The sequence below is a fragment of the Oncorhynchus mykiss genome, chromosome 8 (genome assembly GCF_057628025.1).
Source record: "Oncorhynchus mykiss isolate SJ-2025 chromosome 8, ASM5762802v1, whole genome shotgun sequence".
Lineage (NCBI taxonomy): Eukaryota > Metazoa > Chordata > Actinopteri > Salmoniformes > Salmonidae > Oncorhynchus > Oncorhynchus mykiss.
Genome location: NC_143029.1, coordinates 64,589,589 through 64,615,832, shown reverse-complemented (window position 1 = coordinate 64,615,832; position 26,244 = coordinate 64,589,589). Strand labels below are relative to the sequence as shown.

General features: G+C 42.3%; 1 protein-coding gene across 18 annotated transcripts in view; it reads right to left on the bottom strand.

The window, feature by feature from the left end:
- Window positions 1-26,244, bottom strand: part of LOC110530308 (astrotactin-1) — a 270,605-nt gene that overhangs the window by 61,191 nt on the left and 183,170 nt on the right. The window lies entirely within an intron of this gene.

Genomic DNA, 26,244 nt, shown 5'->3' with positions numbered 1-26,244 from the left:
TAGATCACATTGTCCTCAAAGTGTGACATGCATGGTAATGGTGGGCTTGTCATGGGCATTTGATCTGGGCCTGTGGCAGTTTGAGTGATGAAGCTCAGCTTTTCATATCATGTATGTAAATGCTGATGATCAACTACCAGGGCACGTCAGTCTTCATCAAGTTGCGACAAGCTGGACCTCTGGTGGGTCGACGGTCGTACACATGGTCATCTTCCCAAATGGCACCCTATTACCTATTTAGTGCTCTATCGACCAGAGCCCTATAGGGGCTCCGGTCAAAAAACTCATTTGGGACACAACCATGTTCAGGCCTGAGGGGGCCCTCTGTGGCCAGTGACAGTGCTTGATTAATCAGACAGAAGTAGGAAGTGAGGGTCTGTGCCTGGAGCCATAGCATGGACTTTGTACAGGTCAAACACGGCTGGTGAGACTCAGGTCACGTCTGAACATTTTCAAGGCAGGCAGGACATTAACGGTGGCCGAGTTTGGAGGAAGTCCTGGACTTCTAGGCTCTGAGATAAAATGTGATGCGTAGGGAAATCGACTCAGTGAATCCTTCTGGATAAATACATGATTTTTGTCCTCAGGATGGAGAATCAGAAAGAGATGAACACACAACGACACATACATTTTAAACACTCACTCTTACGTGCACGCACGCATGCATACACACACCAATTTACTTTGATATATTGCTTTACCTCATCACCCAGACAGTTATGAGACAAACATAATGAATATCAAGATGATGCTGCAAAAGACAAATCGCTTTCAAGGAAAGGAGAAAACATCCATTAAATTCCATTCACTTTAGAAAGTGTCTCAGGATGAGAAAGCTGAGGTAAATCTTGTCATCTGCAGCCCACCTTCAGCACTTTGAATCTAAATCTATGCTTCCTGTTTCTGACAGTCAGATCGGTACCAATTACCAGATGTTGGGAAGGTGAAGATTAGAAGATTCTTTGACACAATATAGAACACAGAATATGTCCTCACCCCAGAAGAGTTGGTGTTCCAGGGATACAGTACTTTGCCTCCCACGTAGAGAAATGGCCTCTGATAAACACTAGGTGACGCTATAGTGTTTCTAGTAGCATTGCAGGATATAAAAAACTATTGATCATATGACTGCAGATTATTTTGTACACCATACACTAAGGGAGGATCTGATAGGAGAACCTCTTACATTTTGTGGAGACGGATGCTAATAAAAACCTTGTTGTTATGATTTCTAGCTGATTTATACATCACCCCATTAAAATATACAGTTGAGCTAGCCAGGCAATAGAGAGCATACACAAACCATATCAAAGGGAGTTTAAAAATATATTTATACTGCTTGAAATAGATCACTAAAATCTGACTACATGCAGTCAACCATGTGGTGCCTACAGAAAGCAACACTGCTGCACAGTGCAACCCGGCCAGGAACGTAATACAGTGGAGCTCTTAAACAAATCTCTGTGACAGGCAAATCTTCCCAGGCAGATGTCGCTTGTACTAGATAATGCGCAGTGGCACACTTTGCTACACCTATACACAGCTAAGTAAATTGCAATAAAGCAGACTCTCACTCTGAGTGGCAATCCACTGTGATATTCAACCTGATTGCTAATTACAGTGGATGGTGGATACCTTTTTCCCACCAGTCAATACCTACCGAGCAAGCAGGTATGGAAGAGTTGAAGCTCTCAATGGGACTACATAAACCATATGGATGGCCTGACATCTGGGCTAGTAAAACAGTATTTACATGCTAATAGTAAACCTATGCCTTCACTCACTCCAGCCTACTTGGCCAGCAAGCCTTTCCATCATTCTGAAGTTCGATTTATCCCTGCACTTTAGATGGTTGGGTGGGAATGGGCTTAGCTGACAGACCTCTCTGGCCCTTAATAGAAGCTGTAGCCACGGCACTGTGTAGCGCAGGTGAGAGTGCCTGCGTTTATTTACCGTTGATTGAGCCTGCCCACGGACGCACCACATTAGTGACATCTTGTTCATGGAAGTTGAAGGGGACTAATGCGTCTGTCTTCAAATCCCACCAACACCTCCCAATACGTTGGTGTGTTAGGCAGGCCTGTGAGTTTGCAAAGGTCTGAATTGAAGGCAATTTACTGACGATTCGCCTCCAAGTGAGACATTACACTGGGGCCGCATCACAGCTGTACAAATGGTCAGAGGATACGTGCACAGCAGGAGGACCTGACAGTTTTTTGATTTTATAATGGGAAATGTATTATAAAATGCAAAACAGGCAAAGGTATAGTATCTTCCTACTGCAGAGCTTTGCTAGGGACATTTTTCTATCCTCTATAACCCATCCTCTATAACCCATTACAAACAAAGGCTTGAAACCTTATATAACCATTGTTGGAGATTATAGAAATAGCAGTGTATGAGCCACTTCAGAAAGTACAGTAAATGCATTACCCATACAGATAGTAGTCTATTTGAGTACCAAGATATTCAGATACCATAGATCCAGAATCCTAAGAACTCTCACCATGGAGCTGAACCTGATTTATGTTGCCATTCATTGGGTTTATTTTGGCCGGCCCTGTGTTTTATAGGTTCACAGGGGAGAAAAGTACCTCAAGCAGCATGAAACATAAGACCATAAAGGTTGAGGATGCAGAGTGGGGGTTTTATACAGATAAGATCAATTTGACTGGCTCTGACTAACTGTAATATAATGTTGTACGTTAAGGGCTTGTCTGACTTAAATCTATACCAGAGGCATCCATTTCATAGCAAGCTGAGAAAATCAAGACGCGGTGGCCCCATAGCAACAGCGGTACAGTATAATTAAATGTTTGCAACTTGGTGTTAGTATCCCCGGGAGCTGCTGTGGATCTCAACAGTGATGTTTTATTTTTTCCTCACCAGCAAGGTGCAGTCGGAGGCCTTATCAGTCCACACGAGGCTGGCAGCTGGCATTATTTTCATGGACAGATTACACGGCAACATTCACCCCACAGTATAATTTACAGTTTTGGCGGGCGCGGCGACCTTCATGGGTACTGGCTGGGTGCAGCCGTCCTAAAGTTTAAGCTACCACTAATTAACTGGAAAAAAGAAATTCAATGGAATTCCAAACGGTGCATCCTCCCTGGAAAACAACCAAATAGATATACCTATAAAAGCAATATACTGGCACGGTAACAGTATCTGAGGGAGTACAACAACAGATCAATGTAAAGGCAGGTTGCAGTGGGCAGTGAAACCCATAGACACAAAACGTATTTTCATTTTCTATTGTAACAAAATAATACATTCTTAACCTGCCTTTTCACAGAGATAAAGTATATTTTGTGAAAATGTTCCCCATGCAGCAGAGAAAAAGTGATATTGAATTATTGAACTTTTTTTCTCTGGCTTAGACAGAGAGAACTGTGTAAAGTTCAGGGAGGAATTTGCTCTTATTGTGGAAATGTCTAGATCACTTTCCATTAAAGTGATTGGTTCATGGATCCTTAAAACGTTGGGTTTTCAGCAAATGTAGGAGTATTTCAATTGAATCAAGCTTCATAATATTAACATGAATTATCTTATTTAAATAAGATGGCTACACTAAACTCGTCTGTACAAATTAATCATACTTGACTAAGAGTTAACCTATCGTTTGTTGTAATTTGGACATAAAGTAAGATAAATGAATTATAGGCATACAGATTGGATTCAGAGATAGTAACTTATATTTGCTGATGGTCCAGACGCTCAAAATTGTTTTCCTGATGGTCTTCTCTGTTACTTGGTGGAGAAAGCCTTCACCATCCTCTGCGGGAGAATATATTCATTATAAAAAGGAACTCGCAAGGGTCCCATCTGCCTGACCTCCAAAATGAGTAAGAGGGGTCAAGCGATGACTGCTACATCAAGTCCCTTTCTCAAGCCCCCATTCTGTCAAGCGTACTGAGGTCACCCTGTGTTGACATAGCAACCAACCTGCACAGCTCGTCCTCAATCTTCACCAAAGCTTGACACAAACACACACCACCACCACCCCAGCCCAGTCAGCCCTGCTCTCTACTCCTCTATCTCCCCCGCCTTGGCGGTTTTCAGTAAAGTGTTGTTATGTGATTGCTAGCCTGCCTAGATCCACTCTATGTCTCTCTTTAGCTTCTATGTACGGCAGACATTGTACCTGGTGTAAGCAATGTGAGATTATAAATATGTCTTGGGTCACATTCCTAAGTGTTTCAGTTTGGCCACAGAGACAGAGAGCAGCTGAGGTCGTCGGTATAATAATCTCGTTGTGGAGGATGAATCAATAGGCAGGAAATATCAGTAATTAAGCTGATAAAATAGTATCCCTGTAATTGCCATCTGACATCTGAGCAGCTCGTTAAGCCAAGAGGGAGCATGGGGAAAAAAGTAAATTAATATCTATCAGCAGCGAACTGATAGGATCCTAAATGAACAGTCACTGGTCCAGTGGAAATAGAGAGAGAGAAAGAGACATAGAGCGAGAGACAGACCTCTCCTCCTCTCATCGCCACCCAACTGGAGGCCACACATCTGTCTTCCCCCTGAACCTGACCTATCAAAACGTACAGATGGTTTAGGTTCCACTTCAGCGCTGTTTCAGTGCCAAGACATGACAAACGAGCTGTAAAAGCTGATTTTAATTGCTATCACAAAGCCTCATTCACACAGGCCTCTGTAACATTGGAGAAGAATGTACTCTAGACTAGGAATTAGCATTTGAAATGTACGAGTTCTTGCCGATACCCAAAGAAAATCTGAGTACTTGAGTACACGAATGGTAAAGAAATCTATTTTTAGAACACAAGAACTGCACTAGATTTAAATGTTTTGCATTTATCTATAAGCCTAAGCCAACAGTGAGCAACAATGCCTAATTAATCATAACCATTACAGATAACACATCCAAATTGCTAAATTGCGCCATATACAGTACCAGTCAAAAGTTTGGACACAACTACTCATTCAAGTGTCTTTTTTAAATAAGAATATATAAAAACATATTTTAGATTCTTCAAGTAGCCACTCTTTGCCTTGATGACAGCTTTGCACACTCTTGGAATTCTTTCAACCAGCTTCACCTGGAATCCTTTTCCAACAGTATTGAAGGAGTTCCCACATATGCTGAGCACTTGTTGGCAGCTTTTCCTTCACTCTGCGGTCCAACTCATCCCAAGCCATCTCAATTGGGTTGAGGTCGAGTGATTGTGGAGGCCAGGTCATCTGATGCAGCACTCCCTCACTCACCTTTTTGGTCAAATAGCCCTTACACAGCCTGGAGGTGTGTTGGGTCATAGTCCTGTTGAAAAACAAATGATAGTGGGAATAAGAGCAAACCAGGTGGGATGACGTAATGCTGCAGGATGCTGTGGTAGTAATGCTGGTTAAGTGTGGCTTGAATTCTAAATAAATCACTGACAATGTCAACAGCAAAGCACCCCCACACCATCAAACCTCCTCCTCCATGCTTCACAGTGGGAACCACAGATGCAGAGATCATCCGTTCAACTATTCTGCGTCTCACAAAGACATGGCGGTTGGACTCAAAAATCTCAAATTTGGACTTATCAGACCAAAAGACAGGTTTCCAACAATCTAATGTCCATTGCTCATGTTTCCTGGCCCAAATAAGTATCTTCTTCTTATTATTATTATTATTTAGTAGTGGTTTCTTTGCAGCAAATCGACCATTCGAACATTCAAGCAGTCTCCTCTGAACAGTCGATGTTGAGATGTATCTGTTACTTGGACTCCGTGAAGCATTAATTTGGGCTGCAATTTCGGAGGATGGTAACTCTAATGAACTTATCCTCTCCAGCAGAGGTAACTCTGGGTCTTCCTTTCCTGTGGCGGTCCTCATGAGAGCCAGTTTCATCATAGCGCTTGATGGTTTTTGCTACTGCACTTGAAGAAACTTACAAAGGTCTTGAAAATGTTCAGATTGACTGAGCTTCATGTCTTAAAGTAATGACGGACTGTTGGTTCACTTTTCTCATTTGAGCTGTTATTGGCACTAGCAGCTTGCAAAGTAGCCTAAGCGGAAAATAGACGGGACGCAATTATTACAAAACTGCAGCGCGTTGTTGGAACACCTTTTTCATACTTCAATCAACAGGTCCATTTTCAGTTCGTGATAAAAATGTCCTCATCTGGCAAGGAATGTAGCTCGAGTATCCCATCATTTAGATCTGTTTTTATAGGCTTTTATTTCTGTAGGCCTAACAGGAGCGTGTGTGCAGGGATTGGTTGGAGAACTGTGTGATGCTTGGATTGGTTTATTTTTTGTTGTGCCCCGTAAATGCACAGCAACACAGTATCAAATCAGAATGAAGATGATGGCCTCAATTTCCTGCTTGCAAATTTTGCTGATGTGGTTGTGCAAATAGAGGTAATGGTATGGCATACAGGATGTTCCCAGTGTAAATTTACAACCACTTAAAATGCAGACCCAATAGGCTGTCTTAGCCTCTTTACATTGAACAGACTAATCAATAGATACAGGGACTGTTAATCTCAGTCATTTGCTACACTGACATTTTATACCTAACTGACATCAATCAATCTGTATCAGCAGAAAACAACAAAGTGATTCAACATTGGTGTCATAACTAATTTCCTCCATTTTGGAGAATAATTTACTATATCCCGATTAGTGTTTTCAAAATTCCAGGAACGTTCAATAAATGTGCTTGTTTTACAGAAATCCTGATTTCTGAAAGTTCCTGGAATTTTGCAGCCCTAATCCTGACTTGACAACGTTTTTGGAATTTCTCCCTGAGCTCAGATGAGTGTTCATTAGTGAGTCCTACTGAATGTGAATATGTTAAGTTGCCAACTTAAATTTTCCAATCATGTATCTCAGTCAGGTTGCAGATGGGCACTCACAAATTAAAACCTATCCAAATGTGATTACGCCTGTGAAGAAAACTATGTAAAATCATTACTTGTCAGTGAGGTTCACAAACAAGGATGAACTAGTCCTGCTCCGAGATGTGGTAGAGTTCAGTTGCAAGGGCAATCAGGGCTAATGTTTTCTCAGTCACGACTATGTGCAGAATTGTATTTGCTGGTAGTGCATAAGACACATATTGTTGACCACTCAACCCAGCTATGTTCTTTCAAGAGCTGCCAGTAAAAAGGGTAATCAATATCATTACAGAGCACATGGAGATGTCTGAAGGTTCCTGAGAGTTCTGTTTTACCATTCCATTTTCTACCACTATGGGTAATACAAAAGTAAAGGTTTCCCAGAGCTTCCTGCAGTGAACATTAAACCATAGAGATTCTTCTGATGTACCTTCTCACTTTCTGTTTGAAATTCACTGGCCTGGGCGAAGGCAGCTATCTCGGAAACATCTCCAGACTGGTTATCCCATCTTTACCCTCCACCGGCCTGGCATCCGTTTAGAGAGGCTGCTATATTATGCTGCTCTATGGAGCAGAGATATCAGCATATTGGGCACTGATCCCTGTGACCCTGGCTCTGTGAAGTCCATAAAAATGTCCATCTTCCTGAATCCTGTCTCCCTTCATGTAACTTCCAATCACTCTGGTCCTGGAGAGAATCCATATATCACAGTGTTTGCCAAAACGTTTCATTTTAGAGAGCCATAGGTGGGGCAACAATTTCAAGTAATCACGGAGTCATTTAGATGATCATCTGTTTTACTTCAACGCTGTGATAAATCTGTGATTAATCAAGCCCATCACACTGATATTTATGATTTAAACAATATCACAGGGCATTCAAGGTTTGGCTGAACATGGCTTTTTATCAACTTTTTCCTGATGCTTTTCTGACATTGTCATCCGTTGCATATCCTCCTACTGAAATCATACTATCTACACTCACTGCTCTTTCCTGCATTTCTTGTCTTGTGTTTGTGTATTTCAGTGGTCACCAACTTTTTTTGAGTCAACATCACTTTCACAGTCAAAAAGCAAGCCGAGATCTCCCGCTCAGGATTTAAAAAAACTTGACTTCATTTTCTTTTAACATTAACCTAGTAAAAACTGTTGTGTAGGAATGAGGTTTGGGCAGTAGGCCTAATACATTATCACAGCATATTGGCTATGCCTGTCCTGCCAGTATTGTTCTTCTCAGACCATATTGTATTTCAAAACTCGAGCTTTGATAACAAAATAGGTCAGTTGGTGGTGTAGCACTGATGGTACCTGCATCTGATGGTCATGGTGCTTTCAAGACAATAGGGAACTAGGGGGAAAAAAATCGGACTTTCCGAGTTCCCAGTTGTTTTGAACGCAGCATTAGTCTCAGCGGAGGGAAGGAGAGAGCAGAAGAGGGTCCACCTCTCACGGTCTCTGCTTTCTCCTTTTTTCCAGCTAGACTGTCCAGAGAGAGGGGACACAGTCTTCCATGTGTTGGCGTAATTCGAGTTGCACCGCATCTGACTCATGCACAAATGTGTTCCTATGACCAGAGAAAGTTAAATATCCCTCAATATTAAAATATACACGACGAGCTGCTAATATTAATAAACACACAGGGCTATCGATACACTTAGCTACTCATTCATTGCAGCTGCAGTGCGAGTGGAAGTACGGAGAATCGTGTTTTATGCTGAACTTTGATATGAACTTACTCATAAAAACAGCAGCTCTTTGCTGAATTATTTGACAGTCTCTCTCTGGGCATAGTATCAAACATTGCTGTGGCCGGGGTCATGATTTGAGCTATCCGAATGGTCAGCGCAGTAGGCACACTCGATTTAGCCACAGATCTACCGGTCCGCTGGGTAGGTGGAGTTGAAATGGGAACACTTTGCGCAACACAAATACATGCTTTAAAAAGGAGCGCAAGCCTTTATACCTTTATCGTTGTCTTTTCTACAGAAATGTTTGGTGATCGACTAGGAATGCCTTAAAGATCAACCAGTCGATCGACTAGTTGGTGACCACTGGTGTATTTTGAGTGTGAGCAGACATAACCAATGACATCAGCAGCCAAGAAGTCGCTGGGCAAAATCAAAGGACTGTTCCTCATGTCACCCCTATGGTCCCCAAATCCCATTGTTGCTATGGCATTGGTGATCTCACTAGGATGGGGTCTCCTGCACCACACTGGGAATGTGTGGAGTTTGTGGACTCCCCACTGTCCCGGGGTCATCCAGGGTCACACGTACCAGCACGGATCTGGAAGAGCGGCCCACAAGCCCCCTCTGGGCCGGGTTCAGTCATGGGTCATTACACTCTGGATGTGCAGAGATGTGCACAACCTGATCTCCTCTCCCTTTGACATATCATCTGCTGCCTTGATGCCAGATGAAACACAGTATCCATTCCTTTCCTTCACTGCCTGCGCTTCACCACCTCTTTTTAGAGCATTTCACTGTTGCCGTGACAACAAGCTACCTTTTTAGGCGAATCGAACAAATTCACATAGAAATGTGGGTTATAGATCTATCATTCTACTTGAAAGCAAGTCTAAGACGCTGTAGATATGTTCTACGTGCTCTATTTCTATGCTTCATGTTCTTACATTTTTTTTGCGTCTTTTTCTTTCGGTTTTGTACACCAGCTTCAAACAGCTGAAATGGTAGAATGATTCTCTACACTATACTAGCTTATTTTGTCACATAAACTGAAATTAGGTGAACTATTCGTTTCTGCAACCAAGAAATGGCAGAGCGATTTCTGCATAGTGCCAAAAAATGTGTGAAAAGATTTCATATTTCAACTCCCTTCTAATGCTTTAAAATGGCTAAACCACAGAATAAAGGTGGGAAGTTTGCACCTCCAACAGGCCTCCTCCACATGTCAGCTCATTCGGTCACTGATCAATATCAGTATGCCAGAGCCATTTTGCAGCTGCTATGTTGGCAAAGGCCATAACAGCCTTTGCCTCATCATTTCCCTCAAGACTGAAAAAAAACCTCCAGACATCCGTAATTCACCACGGACAAAAAGGGAAGAAGCCTACTGATGGGAGCTGTGTGTCTGTGTAAAGATTCCCTGTCTGTCTGGTGCTATAAATCAGCAGACTGTGAAGAACATACAATGCATTCAAAAAGTATTCAGACCCCATGATTTCTTTCACATTTTGTTACATTACAGACTAATTCTAAAATTGATTAAAAAAAACATTTTTCCCTCATCAATCTACATACAATACCCCATAATGACAAAGCATAAACAGGTCGTTAGAAATGTTTGCACATTTATAAAAAATTCAAACATTTAAAATACATTTACATAAGTATTCAGACCCTTTACTCTGTTGAAGCATATTTGGCAGAGATTACAGCCTCGAGTATTCTTGGGCTTCTATGACGCTACAAGCTTGGCACACCTGTATTTGGGGAGTTTCTCCTATTCCACTCTGCAGATCCTCTCAAGCTCAAGCTGAAAAACATCCCCACAGCATGATGCTGCCACCACCATGCTTCACCATAGGGATGGTGCAAGGTTTCCTCCAGATGTGACGCTTGGCATTCAGGCCAAAGAGTTCAATCTTGGTTTCATCAGACCAGAGAATCTTGTTCTCATGGTCTGAGAGTAAGGTAACTTCTGACAAACTCCAAGCAGGCTGTCATGTGCCTTTTACTGAGGAGTGGCTTCCGTCTGGCCGCTCTACCATAAAGGCCTGATTCGTGGAGTGCTGCAGAGATGTTTGTCCATCTGAAAAGTTCTCTCATCTCCACAGAGGAACTTTAGAACTCTGTCAGAGTGACCATCGGGTTCTTGGTAACCTCCCTGACCAAGGCCCTTCTCCCCCGATGGCTCAGTTTGGCCGGGTGGCCAGCTCAAGGAAGAGTCTTTGTGGTTCCAAACTTTTTCCACTTAGGGATGATGGGGGCCACTGTGTTCTTGGGGACCTTCAATGCTGCAGAAATGTTTTGGTGTTCTTCCCCAGATCTGTGCCACAACCCTGTCTCGGAGCGCTACGGACAATTCCTTCGACCTCATGGCTTGGTTTTTGCTCTGACATGCACTGTCAACTGTGGGACCTTATATAAACAGGTGTGCCTCTTTCCAAATCATGTCCAATTAATTGAATTTACCACAGGTGGACTCCAATCAAGTTGTAGAAACATCTCATGGATTATCAATGCAAACAGGATGCACCTGAGCTCAATTTCAATTATCATAGCAAAGGGTCTGAATATCCAAATAAGGTAATTCTGTTTTTATTTTTTATACATTATACATTTTTTATACATTATACAGTTTTATACAGTTTTTGCTTTGTCATTATGGGTTATTATGGGTTATTGTGTTTAGATTGCTGATAAGGCTGAAAAGTAACAAAATGTGGAAAAAGTCAATGGGTCTGAATAGGGGGGGGTTTAGTGCATGAGGAAGCGATGGTGAAGATACTGTGGTGAAATACTGGGGCAGACAGGATAGGACGGGGTATGAGAGTAAGGGGTTCATCCCAAATGGCACCATATATCCTATATAGTGCAGTACTTATGTGATCCCAGGTCAAAAGTAATGTGCTATATAGTGAATATGGTGCCTTTTGGGATGAAACCTATGGGAAGCTCAAACAGCTCCGGGTATGGTATAGAGAGGGGGAGAGTCTCCTAAAAGCAGGCCAGTGTGTAAGTGTGGCACCCTGCCCCGGGGGTTCTGTTCCCCCTCTTTCCCCAGAGACGCAATTAACAAAGAAATTACAGAGGAACACATCGCCAGAAGGAGTGTGTGTCTCTAACGCCGCTAAAAAGTGCTAATCACTTTTTTCATTACAGTAGAGAGAAAGAGAGAGGGGAGAGAGAGAGAACTGAAACGCAAGGTGTACAGTGACACAATATTCCAAGCTCACCCAATTTAGAAATGAGATGCAGCCTACATTAGCATTAATGTTACCTGAGGTATGTCAATGCATCAGTCACTGGTTTCATTTCTCCTCAGTTTGAACTCTAAAATGCTATATACTTAATACTATTCAAGCTGCATCTCTAATTAAGCTAGTCTTTAATTCTATAAATTAATTTCATTCATGTTTGGAAGAAAGTAGGTTCATGAGTGTTTCTTTCTCCCTCTCTCTTCAAAACAAACTGACATTTTCCATTAGGACATATTGCTTTGAAATGTACCACTTGCCCTATTGTTTTTCCTTCATATTCTTTAAAAGCACTATAGTAGTCCACTGTATCAAAGCAAATCAAATTGTATTGGTTGCATACACATATTTAGCAGATGTTATTGTGGTTTTTGCGAAATGCTGATGTTCCTAGCTCCAACAGTACAGTAATATCTAACAATACAAAACACACAATATCACGCCATGACCATAGAGAGCCTTTTTATTCTCTATTTTGGATAGGTCGGGGTGTGACTAGGGGGGGTGTTGCTATCTAGGTGTTTTATTTCTATGTTGGCCTGGTATGGTTCCCAATCAGAGGCAGCTGTTTATCGTTGTCTCTGATTGGGGATCATATTAAGGCAGCCATTTCCCCACTGTGTTTTGTGGGATCTTGTTTTGAGTTAGTGCATGTTACAGTTCGTTGTTTCCTTTTTGTTTTTGTAAGTTTCACAAAAATAAAGATGTGGAACTGAGCACGCTGCGCCTTGGTCCGTCTCTCCACACAACCGCGACAGAAGATCCCACCACAACAGGACCAAACAGCGTGCCCAGGAGGAGAAGGTATCCTGGGCTTGGGAGGAGATAAAGGAGGGGAAGACATCCTTGACTTGGGAGGAAATTATGGCTGGAGACGAAAGCCTTCCTTGGAAGCAGCGATGACGCCGGGGTTCGCGGCCACAAGGAAAGCCCAAAAGACAGCCCAAATTATTTTTTTGGGGGGGCACACAGGGCGGTCACACAGGGTGGTCGGCAGAGCCGAGGTGTGAACCAGAGACAACCTGGGAGGAGATAGAGAGGTAGTCGGTCGACCCAGGGAGAGTACCAGAGCCCGCCTGGGAGTGGATGGAACAGTGCGAAGAGGGATACCAGAGAATGGATTTGGCGAGGAGTATGCAGCAATGCAGACGTTTGGAGGAGCGTGTCACCAGTCTGGTGCAATCTGTGCTGGTCCGTGCCAGTCCGGTACGTCCTGTGTCTCCTCCTCGCACTCGCACAGATGTACGCCTCCACAGCCCAGTACGTCCTGTGCCAGCTCCTCGCACTCGCCGTGCAAAGTGTGTTATTGTTCCGGTACAATTTGTGCCGGCTCTACGCAGCAGGTCTCCAGTGCGCCTCCACAGCCCAGTATGTCCTGTGCTAGCTCCCCGCACTCACCGTGCGGAGTATGTCATCGTTCCTGTACAATTTGTGCCGGCTCTACGCACCAGGTCTCCAGTGCGCCTCCACAGTCCGGTACGTCCTGTGCCTGCTCCCCGCACTCGCCCTGAAGTGCGTGTCACCAGTGCCGGCTCCACGCACCAGGCTTCCAGTGTGCCTCCCCAGTCTGGTACGTCCTGTGACTGCTCCTCACGCTCGCCCTGAGGTGCGTGTCACCTGTCCGGTGCCACCTGTGCCGGCTCCACGCACCAGGCTTCCGGCGACGGTCCCCAGTCCAGAGCTTCCGGTGACGGTCCACGGTCCAGAACCTCCTGCGACGGTCCACGGTCCGGAACCCCCTGCGACGGTCCACGGTTCGGAACCTCCTGCTACGGTCAATGTTCCGGAACCTCCAGCGAGGGTCAACGGTCCGGAGCTTACAGGCAAGGTGTCCAGTCCCGCTCCAGGGCAGGAGCCTCCCTCTGCGCCAGTGCCCAGTCCAGGCACGGCGTCCAGTCCCGCTCCAAGGCCGGAGCCTTCCTCTGCACTTGTGCCCAGCCCAGGCACGGCGGCCAGGCCCGTTCCATGGCAGGAGCCTTCCTCTGCGCCGATGTCCAGTCCAGGCACGGCGGTCAACTCAGCTCCATGGCCGGAGCCTTCCTCGGCGCCGGTGCCCAGTCCAACCCCAACCCAGCCAGCCCCATGGCCGGGGCCCTCCTCTGCGCCGATGCCCAGTTCAGGCATGGCGTTCTACCCGGCTCCATGGCCGGACCCGTGGTCTGTGTGGGGGCAAAGACCCACACCGGAGCCGCCACGGACACTAGTCACCGGTGGTGGCAAGTCTCCTACCCTCCCCAGTTGGTTTCATGTTTTGCGGCCGGAGTCCGAACCTTTGGGGAGGGGTGGGGGGCTTTTTATTCTCTATTTTGGTTAGGTGAGGGTGTGACTAGGGGTGTTCCTATCTAGTTGTTTTATTTCTATGTTGGCCTGGTATGGTTCCCAATCAGAGGCAGCTGTTTATCATTGTCTCTGATTGGGGATCATATGTAGGCAACCATTTATCCCCACTGTGTTTTGTGGGATTTTGTTTTAAGTTAGTGCATGTTGCACCTCTTATGTTACGGTTCGTTGTTTGTTTCCTTTTTGCTTTGTAAGTTTCACAAAAATAAAGATGTGGAACTGAGCCCGCTGCGCCTTGGTCCGTCTCTCCACACAACCGCGACACACAAAGTCAAGGTCCAAAAAGCTTCTTAACAGCTTCTACCCCCAAGCCATAAGACTCCTGAACAGCTAATCAAATGGCTACCCATTTGTATAGCTTCAAATCCCATACAGGGTGTGGTTTTAAATGTCTAAACAGCAGCACCTCCACTGGAGCTGAATTTGCCTAGTGTCGGCTGGTTAAACCATAAGAGTCTGCTGCTCACAACTACTGCAATTTTACGGAGGGACCACTTTGTCCCCACTGTTACAAAGCCTGCTGTTCTTAACACCTAAACTGGACAGGAAAACAAACTCAAACCCTGATCCAAGGACTGATTAAATGTCATTATGGAAACCAGCCTCCAACCAGTTCCCATTTTCACCTCCCGCTCAATGTCCATCCATCCTTGTTAACAGGGGTTTATATTCCTCGCACACCTGCATTCAACTTCACTTCTGAATCCTGTATTAGGATTGACTCTTCAATCCAGGAGATCGATGCTATCACTTAGAAACTGACTGCAGCTCCTGATTACATGTCCTCAATTTACAGTGGTGCAATGGTAGCTAACGAAAAAGCCAGATTAACTTTTCCTTCCATTGGCTGTGCATGCTGCTGCAAGCTGGAAATTCCACAGTTTACTGTGCTCATAGGGAATACTAATAACTATACAGTTAGCAAGGGATTATTCCGCCTTGGAGCAGGCTTTGCAAATCATACATGTGGAAATAAGTGGAATTTTCTTCTTAAAATATTTGGAAAATCACTACAATATTTTCAGTTTGTTCCGGCTGTGGGTGAGCATATGCTAGTGATGGGAAATTGCATTTTCAAGAAATCAATAAGGAGTTCTGTTGACATTATGAATACGTTTTCCAGCAGAGCTTCTTGGTGAGTGCGGTTAGGCTGAGCCTCCTCTTGGTTTTAACACATACTGTTGAGTCCATGGATGCTTCCCAAATGGCACCCTATTCCCAAAATAGTGCACTACTTTTGACCAGGTCCCATAGAGCTCTGGTCAAAAGTAGTATACTATATAGGGAATAGGGTACCATTTGGGAAGCACACATAGTGCCCAGTCATGCAGTGAAAATATTATTAAATAAAACAGAGGAGCAACTGGCATCAAACCAAGTATGTTTAGATATCAGTCAATGCTTTTCCTGTGATCTGACATTAAAGGGGAGTTGGCATCTAAGATACACACTTTGTGCTGACTGTAGTTTGTTGCATAAGCTACCTTTATGGCAACTGAAACACTAGGGCTAGACATCAAAAACATTGAAAATACAGTCAGCTAGCGATTGACATATTATCTCTCTGAGCCGTGGTAGGAAAAAAGTGTTTCCTTTTACATATGCTTCACACCTCTGCCTCCTCTTATCAGACAAACAATGGGAAAAACCTGACAGAAGAATACAGATAGTGTCTGAGACAAACATTGTCAGGCGCATCAAGTTCTCCGCAGTTATTTCCCTACGAATCAGTTCTCTTTTTTTTCCTACTAGGTTTCTTTATTGTCTGGGCAGATCTTCATCAAACTTCCAATGAAACTCATTTCAAGAGGTGATTAGATTCCAGTAATAAATGATGTGTGTACTCAGTAGGATAGTATCCCCTGATGGCTGCTCTCCATGGGGAAGCACCACCATGCTCTACGGATGTCATCTTCATTACCCACCATTTCACAGTGGGAGGTGGAAGTGGGGGTTATCGTGTGCGCTCATATTTGGGATGGGAGTGACCAAACACTAACCATCCAAACTATTGGGGGGGGGGCTACTGCTTTACTATATCCCAAAACACTTAAAACATGCCTTGTGGTGATGAGAATATTCAGCACATAACACATCAATATTTAATGGCTAAGGAGCTGAACAGTACATTGCAGAGCTGGCTGCATCTGTTGTTCATGGACAGATCATCAAGAGGTAGGCCTACGCATATACTTGATAATCTGTCAAACTATTAAATTCTCTCTCTCCATACCTCGTTTATATGATGATAGAAATATGGATTTGGTTATTGTCAGGGGGATGGTCAAATAACCGCACACTCCTGGTTTAGTACCCTGCTCTAGTCATGTGGTTTTGTACCCTCTTGTTATAGACCTGCTGCTCTAGTCATATGGACTATTGTCAGATTCAGTCAGCCCTTCATACTTTGCATTTAACCTTGATAGTGGCTCATAGCCTGAAAGCATTGGACCTGCAGTTTGTGGCATAAAATATTGCACCTCAGTTAATACTGCTGAAGCTGAATTTCCCAACTGAATTAAACAGAGTAGAGCTGGGCGATATGGACAAAAATCCATATCGCAATAAATTGCCTGAATTGATGTGAAAATGATACATAGAACAATACATTTATAACATTAAAGTGCACCATAGTTTTGTTTGTATTATTCCTTCAACAACTACTACAAGTTGGTTTTAGCCACCAATTGTCCCATTAACAATCACCCATATTAGCAAACTTATTTCAAATCAAACTTGACATTTCTCTAGTATAGGCTACTTATCGTAATGTACGTAATGAACAATATCATCAATAAACAAATGGGTGTTGGTGTCCAGACACAACAAACACCACAACAAATAATGAACAGCAATAAACAGAACATAGGTATGTACTGTGGCCCAAATGGCAAAATTACAAATTAACAAGCACAAGAGCAAATTATTTGTGTTTTTGTGGAATCAGTTTGGTGTTATTATTCAAGTGATTTGTTGCCCTTGACAGGAGTGACTGTGTGATGCCCTTTGACTGCGAGCATCGGCGACGCAGAGCGGCAGGACACATCGTTACAGAGCAGACTTCCTGCCGTCATTTCCTGCATACGGGTGGGAGGGGGGATGGAGGGATGAACCGGTGCCAATTACTCCAATCACTTGATGTTCTGCTGCACTTCTCCTTCTCGCATCATCCCATCTCCTCTTCTTTATGGTCCAGTAACAAAGCATAACGTATATAAGATAAACTCCTAAAGCTTAACACAAATAAACCCCTTATTTGGAGAGGGAGTTATTGGGGTTATGGGGGAAAATAGATGTAATAGTTGAATTGAACCCCCTGGAGGAACGGGAAGGAATGGGAAAATGAAGTGGGGAGTGGAGACAGACAGAGAAGCAAGTGTGTTCCTTGCTTGTTTGTTAGCCTATTTGTTTCTCGTGTTGCCGCTTGTAATGTGACCTTAGAGCAATTCCACCCTCATCGACTTGGGTTTATGATGCAATAATGGTTAGGCATGACAATATGCATCCAATTACAGGTTTTATACAATTAGTCAGCCTATCCATTCATCGTAATTGCTTCAGTTCATGACCAAATGGCTTTATAAGGAGATGAAAAGACATTAAATCATCACACTAATCCCTAACAAAGAGCCGGGCCGTTTCTTTCAATGACAATTTCGGAAATGGACTTGATAGCCATATGACACTGATTGTGGTAGAGATACACAATTATTCACTTGTATGATCCATTAGCACCAAACAATGCCATGGACTTTTAGCCTAAAGTCCATGGCATTGTTTGGTGCTAACGGATCATACAGAATTGAATGGCTGTCCCTTCGGCAAGAGCACTAGGCTACATCCTGTACACACTATTCTACCTGCTGTTGCCTAAACTATTCTACCGTGTATAACACATGAGGAGCCTTCCTAGCCTGGTGGAAGCAGCCTGATCGCTGTGTTCACCATTCTATTTCTCTTCACATGGTGAACATCAGGCTGGTTCAAGGCTAGAGTCTTCCTAGGGAATAGGAAGATGACTTTCTACATACACTACCATACAGTAGTAGTACTTCTCAATTGCAGTAGTTCACAAGGGCAGAATAATCAATGCATGGACAAGCACCTGGGATGACAGTGGAGGTAAAAACATCCCTGGGCAAGGTGAACACAAGCTCTCTAGCAGAGAGAGCGAGACACAGCACGAAGGGCCATGCAAGAGTCTAGTAGTAGGCACTGCCCAAGAGAAGCCTCCACTGGGTACGTTAGCACTGACCCCTAGCTACAGCTACGCCTTCCCCCTGGGGCCTGTAGCTCTATCTGCATCTCATTGGAAGAGAGTAGATCCCTGCTAAATATTCATTTATCTCACTGCTGTCTCCTCGGATGCTAACCAATTTCTGAAATAGAACTGGCCTATTTATATTTTCAGGGTCATTCTCCGAGTCCCTGGTTTTGTGCCGTAGGGATCAAACATTTTCTAACTACTTAGCTTCCCGGTGCACTGCCAGATCCAAACGGTTTACTGGACAAAGGCATGGATACAACCTCAAAATATTGAAAAATGCCTTTGAAGGAATCAATACGTGTGTGTGATCAGGTCTGTTCCTATGGGTGGGACTTACCTCTCTACGAGTCACTGAGGTCAGGTCCAACATGGCACTGAGTTCCATGTCACATAGCACATGTTAAACCAGCATCAGGTCAAGTTGAAAGTCTGGGATTGACCTGACTTTGGTTTGCTGGGCATTGTTACACTCAAAGTCTTAGTTACAGTATCACACGGGGATGGATAAAATATTCAACACACATTTGCATCTCTGATCATTTTACATAATTATTCCCACACATCTTGCCTTTTCAGTGGTTCATTGCATCCCACACCGTCATGTCTGGGGTGATTACAAGAGCTTTCCATGCTCTGCTTATTCATGCAAATTAAATGTCAATGCATACACTTACTACCACATACTGCACACACTAGAAAACAAAGGGCAAAATGAGTTTGTCTAGGATAGAGAAGAACAGAACTATCTTTATGTAACTGCAAAGCTGCAGATGAATATTCGCCTTTAACCATGCTGTTTGCCCTACACTGGACTGCCTTGTTCAGACGGCGACGGAGAACAAGGCTGACGTTTTATGTATTCCAAAACAATTGTTTTTTTTTATTGTTTCTTTGCGTTGTTTGTAGAGGTCGACCAATTAATCAGAATTTCGTAACAATAAGAAATCTGTATTTTTGGACACCAATTTTGCCATTTTTTAAAATTTCTTACACCTTTATTTAATCTTTATTTAACGAGGCAAGTCAGTTAAGAACACATTCTTATTTTCAATGACGGCCTAGGAACGGTGGGTTAACTGCCTCGTTCAGGTGCAGTTAACTAGTCCAACGCTCTAACCACCTGATTAAAATTGCACTCTACGAGGAGACTGCCTGTTACGTGAATGCAGTAAGCCAAGGTAAGTTGCTAGCTAGAATTAAACTTATCTTATAAAAAACAATCATAATCACTAGTTAACTACACATGGTTGATGATATTACTAGTTTATCTAGCGTGTACTGTGTTGCATATAATCGATGCAGTGCGTATCGTTGCTCCAATGTGTACCTAACCATAAACATCAATGTCTTTCTTAAAATCAATACACAGAAGTATATATTTTTAAACCTGCATATTTAGCTAAAAGAAATCCAGGTTAGCAGGCAATATTAACCAGGTGAAATTGTGTCACTTCTCTTGTGTTCATTGCACGCAGAGTCAGGGTATACGCAGCAGTTTGGGCCGCCTAATTTGTCAGAATTTTACGTAATATTGACATAACATTGAAGGTTGTGCAATGTAACAGCAATATTTAGACTTATGGATGCCACCCATTAGATAAAATATGTAACGGTTCCGTTAGTTTTGGAATTGTTGGTTAGATTACTTGTTGGTTATTACTGCATTGTCGGAACTAGAAGCACAAGCATTTCGCTACACTCGCATTAACATCTGCTAACCATGTGTATGTGACAAATAAAATTTGATTTGATTTGATTTGATTTATTTCACTGAAAGAATAAACGTCTTGTTTTCGAGATGATAGTTTCCGGATTCGGCCATATTAATGACCTAAGGCTCGTATTTCTGTGTGTTATCATGTTATAACTAAGTCTATGATTTGATAGAGCAATCTGACTGAGCGATGGTAGGCAGCAGCAGGCTCGTAAGCATTCCATCAAACAGCACTTTCATGCGTTTGCCAGCAGGAGTTTGACTTCAAGCCTAACAACTCCCGAGATTAGACTGGTGTAACCGATGTGAAATGGCTAGCTAGTTAGCGGGGTGCGCGCTAATAGCATTTCAAACATCACTCGCTCTGAGACTTGGAGTGGCTGTTGCCGTTGTGTTCCTGGTTCGAGCCCAGGTAGGAGCGAGGAGAGGGACGGAAGCTATACTGTTACACTGGCAATACTAAAGTGCCTATAAGAACATCCAAAAGTAAAAGGTTAATGAAATACAAATGGTATAGAGAGAAATAGTCCTATAATTCCTATAATAACTACAACCTAAAACTTCTTACCTGGGAATATTGAAGACTCATGTTAAAAGGAACCACCATCTTTCATATGTTCTCATGTTCTGACCAAGGAACTTAAATGTTAGCTTTCTTACATGGCACATATTGCACTTTTACATTCTTCTCCAACACTTTGTTTTTGCATTATTAAAACAAATTGAACATGTTTCATTATTTATTTGAGGCTAAATTGATTTTATTGATGTATTATATTATGTTAAAATAAGTGTTCATTCAGTATTGTTGTAATTGTCATTATTACAAATAAATAAAAATAATTGGCCGATTAACTTCTTGGCGCACCCGTCCCGTTAGCGGGGTCATTTTCGTCAACATCTGCTGAATTGCAGAGCGCCAAATTCAAATTAAATTACTAAAAATATTTCATGAAATCACAAGTGCAATATAGCAAAACACAGCTTAGCTTGTTGTTAATCCACCCATCGTGTCAGATTTCAAAAAAGCTTTACAGCTAAAGCATACCAAGCATTTATGTAATGACATCTCTCAGCAGACAAAACATTACGAACAGCTAGCAGCAAAATTGGTCACAAAAGTCAGAAAAGCAATAAAATGAATCGCTTACCTTTGATGATCTTCGGATGTTTGCACTCACGAGACTCCCAGTTACACAATAAATGTTCATTTTATTCCATAAAGATGCTTTATATATCCAAAATACCTCCATTTGGTTGGCGCATTATGTTCAGTAATCCACATGCTCGAGCGGTCACGACGGGGAAGACGAAAATTCCAAATAGAATCCGTAAAGTTTGTAGAAACATGTCAAAGGTTTTTTATAATCAATCCTTAGGTTGTTTTTCAGAAAAAAAGTCTGGAACTATGTCTAAAGACTGTTCACACCATGTGGAAGCCATAGGGAAAGGAATCTGGTTGATATCCCTTTAAATGGAGGGAATGCATGCAATGGAACAGGGCGCTTTCAAAATAAGAGGCAAAGGGGAAAAGGCATGGATAGTTGGATTTTCCTCAGGTTTTCACCTGCAATATCAGTTCTGTTATACTCACAGACAATATTTGGACAGTTTTGCAAACTTTAGAGTGTTGTCTATCCTAATCTGACAATTATATGCGTATTCTAGCTTCTGGGCCTGAGAAATAGGCAGTTTAATTTGGGTACGTTTTTCATTCAGGGTAGCCTAGTGGAGCGTAGGACTAGTAAACGGAAGGTTGCAAGTTCAAACCCCCGAGCTGACAAGGTACAAATCTGTCATTCTGCCCCTGAACAGGCAGTTAACCCACCGTTCCTAGGCCGTCATTGAAAATAAGAATTTGTTCTTAACTGACATGCCTGGTTAAATAAAGGTAAAATAAAAAAATAAAAAATAAAAAAATACTGCCCCCTACACTCAACAGGTTAATGGGTATCGGCTTTTTTGGGTCCTCCAATAATCGGTATCGGCATTGATTAATCAGAATCGGTCAAACTTATTTTGTAACTTATTTTGTACATAATGTTGCTGCTACCGTCTCTTACTACCGAAAATAACTTCTAGGCATCAGAACTGCGCTTACTCACCATGGACTGGCAGGATCTTCTTTTTCCTTTAACGAGTCCGATGAGCACGACGTGAATGATATACTGTTTCCCCGGGAACAGGCCCAGATCCCCATCATTTGCGTGAAGAGTAGGCAGAGAATAAGGGTACAGAGGGCGGGCTGCCTTCTGAGAATTCGTAGGCGATCGAATAAACCCCCACTTCCCTCCTCTAGCAAACGTGCAATCTTTGGAAAATAAAATTGATGACCTACGAAGATTAAACTACCAACAGGAGATTCAAAACTGTAATATCTTGTGCTTCACTGAGTCGTGGCTGAACGACGACATTATCAACACGCTGTACTCTGATACGCTGTGTCGACAGGACAGAACAGTGGCGTATGTTAAGACAAGGGGTCGGTGGACTATGTATTTTTGTGTTATAACAGCTGATGCACAATATCTAAGGAAGTCTCGAGGTTTTGCTCACCTGAGATAGTGTGGTCTACAGCTTATCATGAGATACTCTATCTACCTAGAGAGTTTTCATCTGTATTTTTGGTAGCTGTCTACTTACCACTACAGAATGATGCTGGCACTAAGAATGCACTGAATGAGCTGAATTCCATCATAAGCAAACAGGAAAACTCTCATCCTGAGGCGGCGCACCGAGTAGCCGGGGACTTTAATGCAGGGAAACTTAAATCCATCTTACCAATTTTCTATCAGAATGTTAAATGTCCAATCAGAGGGGAAAAAAACTCTGGACCACCTTTACTCCACACACAGAGATGCATACAAAGCTCTCTCTCGCCCTCCATTTGGAAAATCTGACAATAATTCTATCCTCCTGATTCCTGCTTACAAATAAAAATTAAAGCAGGAAGTACCAGTGACTCAATCAGATGAAGCAGGTGCTAAGCTACAGAACTGTTTTGCTAGCACAGACTTGAATATGTTCTGGGATTCCTCTGATGGCATTGAGGAGTACACCACATCAGTAATTGGCTTCATTAAAAAGTGCATTGATGACGTTGTCCCCACAGTGACCACGTACATACCCCAACCAGAAGCCATGGATTACAGGCAACATCCGGTACCGGTACCCCTCTGTGTATAGTCTCGCTAGTTATTATTTTACTGCTGCTCTTTAATTTCTTTTTACTTTTATTTCTTATTCTTACTCAACAACTATATTGTTGGTTAGGGGCTCGTAAGTAAGTATTTCACTGTAAGGTTGTATATACATGTTGTATTGAATACCTGTTTTATCCGGCGCATGTGACTAATACAATTTGATTTGATGCACGCATTACACTTATCTCCTGAAGCACAGAGAGGGAGTCAATTCTGCTTCTAATCTGAATTTCGCATTGATCTCTGGTGCATAATTGCAAAATACCAACTGCATATGCATTTTCAGTACTGTTCAACAAAACTGCACCTTTTTATTTTCTTCTGCTCTTATTGTCATATGCCTCCTCAGTGTGTAGTCTGTAGGTAGGCCAGAACCACAAGCATTCATATTCACAGCACTTCTTTCAGCAGTTGTCCAATCTCTCCAACATGTGATTTGAATCTATAGCAAGCTGCACAAGACATAATGCAATTAATCACAGGGAGTTAATCCCTTGGACCTGCACCATACAAGGTGAACTTTACTAATGCTTTGAACACCTGACAAAAATAGTGTGTTCTTGTGCTATAGGTTAATTTGTTGTTTTATAATACGTTGCTATTGCATTGTATGACTAGCAACGTGAGTTTACACTGTAAACCCAGAGGCATTGTTACTACAAATATGTCAAGTAAGTGGAACTCAAAGTCAATGAAACGTCACTATTACTTAAAATGTTTATGTGGTATTGACTCAAATCTAAATAAGAAGTCACATAAACTCTGTTTTTTAAGTTACGATAACAAATTACAACTTCTTAAGTAAGTGGTTTGAACAACTTGATTGTAATCTACTGCTGGCCTTCTAGACAGAGTTGCAAAGAAAAAGACATATCTCAGACTGGCCAATAAAAATAAAAGATTAAGATGGGCAAAGGAACACAGACACTGGACAGAGGAACTCTGCCTAGAAGGCCAGCATCCCGGAGTCGCCTCTACACTGTTGATGTTGAGACTGGTGTTTTACGGGTACTATTTAATGAAGCTGCCAGTTGAGGACTTGTGAGGCGTCTGTTTCTCAAACTAGACACTCTAATGTACTTGTCCTCTTGCTCAGTTGTGCAGCGGGGCCTCCCACTTCTCTTTCTATTCTGGTTAGAGACAGTTTGCGCTGTTCTGTGAAGGGAGTAGTACACAGCGTTGTATGAGATCTTCAGTTTCTTGGCAATTTCTCGCATGGAATAGCCTTCATTTCTCAGAACAAGAATAGACTGACGAGTTTCAGAAGAAAGTTATTTGTTTCTGGCCATTTGGAATCGAACCCACAAATGCTGATTCTCCATATACTCAACTAGTCTAAAGAAGACCAGTTTTATTGCTTCGTAAATCAGCACAACAGTTTTCAGCTGTGCTAACATAATTGCAAAAGTGTTTTCTAATGATCAATTACCCTTTTAAAATTATAAACTTATTAGCTAACACAACGTACAATTGAAACACGGGAGTGATGGTTGTTGTACGCCTATGTAGATATTCCATAAGAAAATCTGCCATTTTCAGCTACAATAGTCATTTACAACATTAACAATGTCTACACTGTATTTCTGATCAATTTAATGTTATTTTAATGGGCAAAAAATGTGCTTTTCTTTCAAAAACAAGGACATTTGTAAGTGACCCCAAACTTTTGAAAGGTAGTGTAGGTGTTATAGCTTTTGAACCTCTGCCATATTGTGGATTCAGAGCTATCTATCTAATAGAACACAGAGGGCTTTATTTAATAGAAGCTTCTCTGATGTTAAACATGTAAAGTGTGGTGTACCGCATGGCAGCTCTTTTGGCCCAGTACTCTTTTCTATTTTTACCAATGACCTGACACTGGCATTAAACAAAGCCTGTATGTCCATATATGCTGATCATTTAACCCTATACACATCAGCAACCACAGCTAGTGAAGTCACTGCAAACCTAGAGAGTTGCAGTAAGTTTTAGAATGGGTGGCCAGTAATAAACTGTGAGCATTGTATTTTGTATAAATCATTCCATAAGTTCTAGAACTTAGCTGAATCTGGCAATGAATGGTGTGGCTGTTGGGCAAGTTGAGAAGACTAAATTACTTGGTGTTGCCTTAGATTGCAAACTGTCATGGTCAAAACATATAGATTCAATGGTTGTAAAGATGGGGAGAGGTCTGTATTTTACACCACACTCCATAAAGCAAGTCCTGCAGGCTCTAGTTTTACCTTATCTTGATTATTGTCCATTCAAATGGTCAAGTGCTGCAAAGATGGTGTAGTTGCCCCAGAACAGAGAGGCACAATTTGCTCTTCATTGTATCAATACTATGCATGCCAGTCTCTCTTGGATAAGAGTTGAGGAAAGACTGACTGCATCACTTCTTGTTTTATGTGACCATATGACCTACTTTTTGTGTGTATGTACTGACATGTATGTGTAACTAATAGATACACACACACTCACACTACATGATGTTTTAAATGTATGTAAATTGTAATGTATTTTTTGTACCCAAGTAAGACTAGCTGTTGCCATTGGCGTCAGGTAATGGGGATGCTAATACAGTCTAAATCTAATTCTATTTGGAAAAAGGGAAAGTACACTGAGAGAATGATGTATATATACATTTTCTGAATTTACATTTCTAGCCAGCACAAAAACCTAGCCTTTGTGAAGGTTGAGCTGGTGTTTGTCTTCATTCTTATTTTTTCTTGTTTTTTTTACTACATGTATTTCCTAAATATTGCATACATTACTGTAGCTTGTTGTACCTGTAAGTGATACCACTGTGAATGTTTACTTGGTACTTACAAAATCAACTATAAACTGTGCCTCTAAACAGTAACAAATAATCAAGTCATGAGTGCTTGCTAAATCTTGTTAAAATTCAGCCTTCCTATAAAGGGAACGTCAAGTGATTTTCACATTT